Source organism: Mus musculus, chromosome 13 (assembly GCF_000001635.26).
Source record: "Mus musculus strain C57BL/6J chromosome 13, GRCm38.p6 C57BL/6J".
Lineage (NCBI taxonomy): Eukaryota > Metazoa > Chordata > Mammalia > Rodentia > Muridae > Mus > Mus musculus.
The window spans coordinates 111,512,227-111,522,302 of NC_000079.6; positions in this window are offsets into that span (position 1 = coordinate 111,512,227).

The following is a 10,076-nucleotide window of genomic DNA, read 5'->3' on the forward strand; positions in this document are numbered from 1 at the left end:
CCTAAGTTCAGGGAATCCAGGTGTGTGTCACTGTGCGTTCTCTCTCTCTCTCTCTCTCTCTCTCTCTCTCTCTCTCTCTCTCTCTCTCTCTCTCTCTCTCTGTCTTTGGCCTGCTTAGTCTTTCATTCCATGATGATTTATCTCGACTGTCAGCATCATTTATTAGATGAAGAAACACCTGGGAGATTAAGGAAACACAATTCTGGGGTGACTCTAATTTGTCTCCTGGATGGCGTATTGTTAGACCGGGAGACTCTAATCTTTTGTGATGTGATGGAATCCTTGGGAGGTGGTACAGGGAAGGAGGCAGGACCTAGCTGGGGGAAGTAGGTCACTGAAGTGTGCCTTGCCCTTTTTATAATCCCTCTTTCTGCTTCTTAGTTGCCAGGGTGTGGATTGCTCTGCCGGCTGAGTTCTCCGTGCTGTGATGAGCTGACACCTCTAAACCCAGGAGCCCAGCAAACCCTTCCTCCCTTTAGTTGTTCTGTGAGGTATTCTGTCAAAGGTGACTGTGAGCTGACGCACCTTAGAGCTCAGATGCTTGTTAAGTGACACACAGCCCATTGGTCAATTTTTGTTTCCATTGCTCCTGTTTTGGACTCTTCTTGGAAAAACCTTTGTCCAGACCAACGGTCAGAAGCAACTTCCTTTGTTTGTTTGGGTTTTATGACTTCATGGTTCCTAGTCTGACATTTACACCTTTCATTCTTGTTGAGTTGACAGTGATGGTTCACACCTTCAGCCCCAGGTCTCCGGAGGCAGAGGCAGAGCTCTGTGTTAGAGGCCAACTGGATCTACAGAGCTAGTTCTAGAACAGCCAGGGCTACACAAAGAAACTCTGTCTCAAAAGAACCATTTTGAGTTGATTTTTTTTTAATACAGTGAGAGAGAGAGCTGCTTTCTTGTACATAGGGTATCCAGCTTTCTCAGCTCCATTTGTCATTTTTATTTCTTTGTGTATGTGTCACATGTGTACATGTGATATGCATGTACAGTACACACAGGGCACATATGTGTGGAGGGCAAAGATTGACATCCAGTGTCTCCTCCACATTGGTTTTTGAGTCAGAGTCTCCCACTGAAGCTGGAGCTGCCCCGTGAGCCCCAGAGCTTCTCCCACCTCTCCCACCCAACACTGAGATCAGAGACAAATGCCATTGCCTCTGGCATTTTCTGTGTGGATGTGGGGACTCTGGCCCTCATGCTGGGGTAGTAAGCATTTTGCCAGCTGAGTCATTTGCCACACGGACCACCTACCCCCAGCACCATTTATTAGAAAGATATTTCTTTTCCAAAGTGTTTTGCTGCTGTCTTAATTGGCAGTAAATAAATGGATTTATTTGGGGGATTTTCTGTTCTGTTTCCTCAGTTTCTGCACGTATTTTTATGCCAATATCATGCTATTTCAGGTAATAAAAATTTTATTGCGATTATTTATTTGGGGGGAGGCACACATATAGAGGTCAGAGGAAGACATGAATTCAGTTCTCTCCTTCCACCTTGTGGGTCCCGGGGATTAAACTCAAGATTGAACGGACAAGCACCTGCCCTCTCCTGTGATGTCTGCCACTGAAGCCAGATTGCTTCAGTTTTTATAGGTTTTCTTTTGCTGTCTTTGTTTGTGTGTGTGTGTGTGTGTGTGTGTGTGTGTGTGTGGTGTGTGTGTATGTATTTATTTGTGTGTGTGTATGTGTGGTGTGTGTGTGGGGTATGTATGTGTACTGGCTAGTTTTGTGTCAACTTGACACAGCTGGGGTTATCACAGAGAAAGGAGCTTCAGTTGAGGAAATGCCTCCATGAGATCCAACTCTAAGGCATTTTCTCAATTAGTGATCAAGGAGGAAAGGCCCCTTGTGGGTGGGACCATCTCTGGGCTGGTAGTCTTGGGTTCTATAAGAGAGCAGGCTGAGCAAGCCAGGAGAGGCAAGCCAGTAAAGAACATCCCTCTATGGCCTCTGCATCAGCTCCTGCTCCCTGACCTGCTTGAGTTCCAGTCCTGACTTCCTTTGGTGATGAACAGCAGTATGGAAGTGTAAGCCAAATAAGCCCTTTCCTCCCCAACTGGCTTCTTGGTCATGATGTTTGTGCAGGAATAGAAACCCTGACTAAGACAAATTGGTACCAGGAGTGGGGTATTCCTGTGACAACCTGACCATGTTTTGGGGAGGTCTGTGGAAGGACTTTGGAACTTTGGTCTTGAAGATCCATTCATTGTTAAGAGCTCTGTGGAATGTTGTGTGGGAGCTTGGAAGATAATATTGAGAACAGTGCAGAAGATGGAGGCCTGGCTTGTGAAATTTCAGAGGGAAAATTAAAGACTCTTTTCAGGGCCATTGCTGTTTTGATTATGAAGATTCTGTAGTTCTGGTTAGCTGGGGCTGAAGAATCAGCTGTGATTAACAAGATACTAGAACTACTAAAGCAAAAACTTTGCATTACTGGGACTATTGATGCTGGTTAGCTGGAGCTAAGAAATTAGCGGTGATTAAGAAGAAACCAGCATCATTGAGGTGACATCTTCTGGGAAGTGTTTTCTGAGAGCACAGTGGCTGTGTTCCAGATATAGCCAAAGTTGTACCTTGTGCTGTGGCTGGACTTGGTAATGTGTAAGGGTCACCCAGGTGGTACTGGTTTTGAAGGCATGAAGGAGTTGAGCAGAGCAGCTGAGGCTTGGCACTGTGAGAGGCCAAGGAAGGCCATTGGTGAAAGTCCAGCCTCAGTTGCAATTGATGGCCCAGGACTGAAGGGGTCATGCAGTGTTTTGGAGATGCCAGTACCATGAGATGACCACCAAGAGCAGCAGCAACAGCAGTGGAGTACAGGCATCTGGAGCCTAGAGGATGACGCGTGTGCTACAAAGGGCATAGCTGGAGAAGTGACCCAAGCCCTTGGAGGAGCCCAGAAGATCGTAAGTTGGATCCCAGACATTGGACGGTTGGAGACTGACTTTTGCTTTTGATTGTGGCTGTGCCCTGATATTTTCCCTCTTGAAGGAAGAAACTGTTTTAGTGGAGCCCACAGTTAAGAGACTTTTAATTGTAAAAAGACTTTGGATTTTAAAAGAGATGGATATTTTAAAGAGATTGAAATTTTAAGAATATGTAAAGACTGTGGGACTTTTAAAGTTATTTAGATCTTGGGGATGAATAAGAATGTAAGGGTTGAGGCTTACTAGTGATGTGTTTGTGTGTCAAGTTGACAAGGGGTCAATTGTACTGGCTAGTTTTGTGTCAACTTGACACAGCTGGGGTTATCACAGAGAAAGGAGCTTCAGTTGAGGAAATGCCTCCATGAGATCCAACTCTAAGGCATTTTCTCAATTAGTGATCAAGGAGGAAAGGCCCCTTGTGGGTGGGACCATCTCTGGGCTGGTAGTCTTGGGTTCTATAAGAGAGCAGGCTGAGCAAGCCAGGAGAGGCAAGCCAGTAAAGAACATCCCTCTATGGCCTCTGCATCAGCTCCTGCTCCCTGACCTGCTTGAGTTCCAGTCCTGACTTCCTTTGGTGATGAACAGCAGTATGGAAGTGTAAGCCAAATAAGCCCTTTCCTCCCCAACTGGCTTCTTGGTCATGATGTTTGTGCAGGAATAGAAACCCTGACTAAGACAGTATGCATGTGTGTGTATATGTGTGTATATGTGTGTGCATGTGTGTATGGTGTGTGTACACATGTGTGTGTATTTATGTGTATGTGGTGTGTGTACACATGTGTGTGTATTTATGTGTGTATTTGTGTGTACATGTGCGTGTGTGCGTGTGTGTGTGTGTGTGTGTGTGTGTGTGTGTGTGTGTGTGTTTAGTGAGTGCCGGGGATCCAGCCTAGATCTGCACACATGTTAAACATATGCTCATATGCTCCACCACAAAGTCAAAACTACTCCAGCTTGGGTTTAGCTTTGTAGTTCCTTTTGAAGCCAGGTATTACATTTTATTATTATTATTATTGTTTTGTCTTTGAAGTAAGCTATTTTAAGACATCCAGAGCTGCACTTTTTGTTTTGTTTGATCCCGTGTCTCTCTATATAGCCTCATCTGTTCTGGAACTCAGTTATCCAGAACTGTTTCCCAAGTGTTGGGATTAAAGGTGTGCGCCATTATGCCTAGTAAGATTTGTTCTTTTTGCCTTTCCTATTCTGTTCTTTTTGCTCTCTGCAGGTCAGAATCCTAGGAGTAGCTGTGGGGTGTGTGTGTGGGTGTGTGTGTGTGTGTGTGTGTGTGTGTGTGTGTGTGTAGAAATGCTATTTTGATAAGAAGCACATGGAAGGGGAGATGCACAGCTCGGCAGACAAAGGCTCTTGCCTGTAGCCTCACAAGCTGAATCCAGCCACTGCACCCCCATGGTAGAGGGAGAGTGCTAACTCCCATAGATTGTCCTCTGACTTCCACACAAACATGATGTCATGTGTCCCCACACCCAAAGCATGAAAATAAAGTCAGATGAAAGGAAATTGAATTGAACCTGTAGGTCACTTCGTGTAGACAGTTTGACATTGGTTCTTCCAATCCAAGAAGGTGAAAACTTTGTTTTGTCGTGCATTCTGTTTGAATTTTACGTTTGTTTTATTTATTTTTGTGTGTCCTTCTTAATGTCTTTCAACTGTGTCCTGTCAATTTCACTGTAGAGGTCATTGGTCTTTTCAGCTTACACTTTTCTGACAGTGTTTTTGTCCGGTCCAAAAGAAACCCCAAATAAATAGCTAACTGTGGTGCCAGCTGGCACACTCAAGTATCTTCTGGCCTCCAGGACCACTCAGTATCTTTGGCTCCCCTCATCTCTTCCCACTCTGCTCCTCCTATAAACCTCTCCAGCACATGAACTTATTTTCCCCTAACTCCTCATTACTCTGCAACTCTGCCATTTTGACCATGGGATCTCTCTCTCTCTCGCTCTCGTTCTTGCTCTTTCTCTCCCTTCTCTCCACTTCCTTCCCCCCTCTCTTTGGTATTCTGAGACAGGATTTGGTTTCTATGTGTAGCCTTCACAATCCTGAACCTCACTCTTAGGCCAGGCTGTCTTGGAACTCACAGAGATCTACTGCCTCTGCCTCCTGGGATTAAAGGCGTGTGCAACCAGTCATTGGATCTCTTGGCTCTCTAAACCCAAATATGCCTTGGAGCAGTTATGTTCTCCTTCTATTATAACGTTTTGTTTTGCTTTAGAGTCATCATGAATAAAATTGTTTCCGAGCAGTTATTTTTCTTAATACTCCTTCCCTCCCAACCTTCCTGTTTTGCCTTGATTGATTTTTTTTGGTATATATTCTCACTCCGTAGCCCAGAGAGGTCTAAAACTCATATGCAGCCAAGGCTGGCCTCCAACTCTTGGCAAACTCTCTCTCTCTCAGCCTTCCCAGTGCTGGAATTACAGCCATGATCCCCAACCCTAGCTTGTTTGTTGAGAGACCTCACATCTTCTGTCTCAGGCTGGGCTCCTACTGCCTGCGTAGCTGAGTCTAACCTTGAGCCCCACCCCCACCCCCCACCCCCCATTCTCTCTCCAGCTGCAGGTTCCTGTTGTTGGCCACCATGCTGAGCCATGTGTCCTTATGTGTCCTCCTCTAACTCTGAATCTTGCTCCAGTTACTCTGTTAAGGAATGATTCACAAGTGTGTGCCGCTTCGCCCAACTAACATGTTACTGTACTTTGAGAGAGAGAGAGAGAGATTTATTATTTATTAACTGTCTTCAGAAGAGGGCATCAGGCCCAGTTACAGATGGTTGTGAGCCATGTGCTTGCTGGGAATTGAACTCAGGACCTTCGGAAGAGAAGTCAGTGCTCTTATCCACTGAGTCACCTCTCCAGCCCAGTTACTGTACTTTAATGACTCAGATTAACCTGAATAGACACAGCTATGGAAAGAGCCTGGGTCTCAAAGCAGACAAACAAGAGCTTGAGTTTAGGCTCAGTTGAAGTCAGTTTTAGGTGCTGGTGCTGGGCTAGCTATTGAGGGTGCAGAAATGACTGAAACCTAGGTCCCACCCTTTAAATTACTAGGAACCAAGGAGCGAACTGACATAATACCTACTTTGTTCACTACCATATATTCTAGCACCCAGAGATAGTGGCCACTCGATGAATACCACATTTGCTGAGTAAAACAGTTTGGACGTTTTGTACTTGTGCTATGGTAAAGGCTATCAGATTTTTCAAGAGGAAGGCTTTAAAGTTGAGGCTGGCAGTTTGAGAAGAATTCCAGCGAGAAGGGCCTTCCCATCATAGGCTGTTGCACAACTAAGGCTGCAAAGATAAAAATTAGCTAGAGCAAAGGACTTCCACGGATGAGAAAAGAAGTGGCTGTCGCCACCAAGACTGCCAGCCTCCCGGAACTAGGGCTGGAGGACAGAGATCATATCCTGATACTGCTGGAGAGATTAGCTGTTTAGCCTTGAGCTTTGGATTCCTGCTTTAGGAAGGACTTTTTTTCTGATCCTCTGAAAGGAGATAAGGAGGAGGGAGAATGTAAGAGACTTGCAGTTATTTAGGTGAAAAACAATCCTGGCTGGGGCCACGTCTCCATCTCTCCTACAAACCATAATTCTCCTTTAAGAGTCTCTCTCTCTCTCTCTCTCTCTCTCTCTCTCTCTTCTTTTTTTAATTAACCCATTACTTACTGTAGTGTATGTGTGGCATGATGTATGAGAAGTTATATTTGGCCTTTGCCTTTTAAAAAAGTGTGTGTGTGTGTGTGTGTGTGTGTGTGTGTGTGTGTGTGTGTGAGTGTGTGTGTTGTACAAGTGTACATGAACCATGGTGCAAGTATGAGGGTCAGTAGACATCTGTGTGCAGTTAGTTGTGTCTTCTTCCTCCTTTCTGTATGTTCTGGGCATGGAAGTCAGGAGGCCAGGTTTCTGAAGCAAGCACTGTCACCCACAGCTCCCAAATGGTTTCTTCTCCCATTTTCTACCACCAGCTTATAAACATTTAAGGCTTAGCACTAATACCAATTCTGTGGGTAGTGGTTCTAAACCCTCCCTGCCTCCCCTGTCTTCTCTTATAACATCGATCATAGCTTAATACAAAAGTTGGGCATGCCTGTATTTACTTGCTGTCTACCTTATTGGTTGGGCTCTGGGTTTCATGAGGAATTGAGTGAGTGAATAAACAAAAAGTGAGGGAATCAATATGGACTGAATTAAAAGCAGCACAGCAGAGCTCGTCATGGGGCACACTTGGGAGGAGTAGGCATAAGGGACCAGGGCTTCATGGTCATTCTCAGCTACAGATCAAATTCAAGACAAGCCTGGAGTATGTGAAGCTCTGTATCATAATGGGGGAAGGATACAGGGTGTTGTGGTCCAGACATTAAGCCAAGTAGTGGGTCTCTGTGAGCTGAAGACTAGCCGGCTTTATACAATGAGTTCCAGTCTGTCAGGACTACATAGTGGGATGATACAGTAACATAAGTAAACAGAGCAAAAACAAGGACTGGAGAGATGGCTCACGGGTTAAAGGTACTTGCTGTGTAAGCCAGATGGACTGAGTTCCAGCCCCAGAATCCATGAGTCTGCGGGGCCATTCCTATTCAAAGCACCACGGTGTCCTTGCTATCTTCCCTCTGTGCCTGGACATCTGTCCCTGACTCCGGCCTCCCTAGAGCAGCACTGGGATTGCAGCTGTCTACACCTTCCCAGCTGGGATTGCAGCTGTCTACACCTTCCCAGCTGTTGGACTCTAGGGATTCAGACTTTACAGGTATTTTGGGCCAGCTGCCATGTCGCACTGTCTAATATTCCATCAATCCATCCATCCATCCATCCATCCATCCATCTATCTATCTATCTATCTATCTATCTATCTATCTATCTATCTACTTTTTAGAGACAGGGATTCTCTTTGTAGCCTTGGCTGTCCTAAGACTCCTAGGATCTGTAGACAAGGCCTGCCTCCAACTCAGAGATCCACCTGCCTCTGCCTCCCCAGTGCTGGGATAAGCCACCACTGCTTGGCAAAAAGCTTAACTTAGCATGTACGATTGTCTTTCCAGGTCGATAATGGCAAACCTGCATAGCCACTTGGTCAGTAGTCCAATTGTGTGCCGATTTTACTTAAGTAATTGATGCTATCAATCAACATTAAGATTGTCTTCAATCTTCTGTTATTAAAGCTAATTAGGGGCCAGTGAAATGGCTTAGAAGCCAGAAGAGTTGAGCTCAATCTCAGAAATCCAAAGAGTGGAAGAAGAGAATCAGGCCTCCTGAGTTGTCCTCTGATCCACACACCTGGTAAATACATCCTCAGCTTCCTCACACTCCTGCCTCCTCACCCAACCACACAAAAAAAGGATGTAAAAAACCACACACTGATATTGCCATGTACATTCTGATACGTTTTATACACAACACTGCTACTTAGTGAGGTGTTAGATGACCTGTAGATTAGAGCCCAGTGCAGTCTCAGCTTTTCACAGTCACCTGACCTCTCTCTGGGTAGTTTTTTCTTTCAACAGCGAGCTGTTTGATGAACACTTACACTCCTTTGTTTACTGTGCTTCCAGACACTTCCAGCTTTATCAGAAATTGCTTCAGAGTCGGCAGGTGAAAGGACAGGAACTGAATTCAGACAGAACACTTTAACTACTTCTCAATGGGAGTCAAGGCTAAAGGAGTAGGAAGCCTGCTGATACCGGCATGCTTGCTCCATCTGTCCAGCTTCTGGTTTCTTGTTTCAGAACGTAACCAGGCACTGTCTTGTCGGCTCATCAGCAGGACTCCATGTTCGCCCCAGTGATAGTCAAGGTTCTTGACTGTCTCAGGACCACCCTTCATTTGTACAGCTATGCCATATCTAATTGTTTGTGTCCTTTTCTTCCTTGTGTTTATCCCCTGTTCTCTCTAGTTTGCTCTCTTTTTAAGCCATAATGTTATTAAAGTGAACTGTAGCCTCTGTCTCAAAGGAAAGCCAATAAAAAGTTTGATATATCTATAATCCTATCAAGATTCCAACTAAAAGCCGGGCGCGGTGGCACACGCCTTTAATCCCAGCACCCGAGAGGCAGAGGCAGGTGGATTTCTGAGTCCGAGGCCAGCCTGGTCTACAAAGTGAGTTCCAGGAAGGCCAGGTCTATACAGAGAAACCCTGTCTCGAAAAACCAAAAAAAAAAAAAAAATCCAACTAAATGTATTAGAGGTTTTTATTATAAATAAAGACAGTCTCTCTCTTCCTCTTCTCCCCCCCTCTCTCTCCCTCTCTCTCTCCCTCTCTTCCTCTCAATAGTCTCAAACCCAGGGCTTCACATATGTTAAGCATGCTCTCTACCATGAAGCAGTACCGTGAGTCCCCAGAGATGATTTTGTTGGCACCGTTGTCTCCTGAATGCTATGATTACGTGGGCAGCACCTGCCGGGTTTTAGCGTGCCAACTTATTAAGACTTATTTTTATTTTCTATTATGAATGTGTGAGTGTGACTGTGAGTATGTGTGTGTCTGCATATGGATGGGTGTGTTGGAGTTGCAGGCAGTTGTGAGCTTTCTGACTGGGTGCTAGAGCAAAGCCCAGGGCTTCTGGAAGGACAAAGAGAAGGGTCTCTTAACTACTGAAAGTTTCTCCAGCCGCTAGCGCCTAGCACCTAGCGTGCAAATTCATTTCTTTGCTTCCTTCCCTCCCTCCCTCTTTCTTTCTTTCTTTCTTTCTTTCTTTCTTTCTTTCTTTCTTTCTTTCTTTCTTTTTGTTGTTATTGCATTTATTTTTGTTTTCTGAGACAGGGCTTCTCCGTGTAGCCCTGGCTGTCCTGGAACTTGCTGTGTAGACCAGGCTGGCCTCGAACTCAAGAGATCTGCTTGCTTCTGCCTCCCAAGTGCTGGGATGAAAGGCGTGCGCCACCACCGCCAGGGAGCATTCTCATTTCTTGAGGAGCTTATTTGCGTTTGGTAAGTGGGACTGAGCACACCCGCCTGACCACTTCTCCTATACCTACCCTGGTTCCAGCTGTAGAAAGGGGTATTTGAACACATAACACAAATAGGACCTCTCACTAGGCCATTGCTGACTCGGAGGCACATGACTTGGCTACACCAATTAGAGCTTTCTCTATTGCTTTGCCAGAAAGGCCACTGAGGAGTCATTCTTTTTTCTGCAC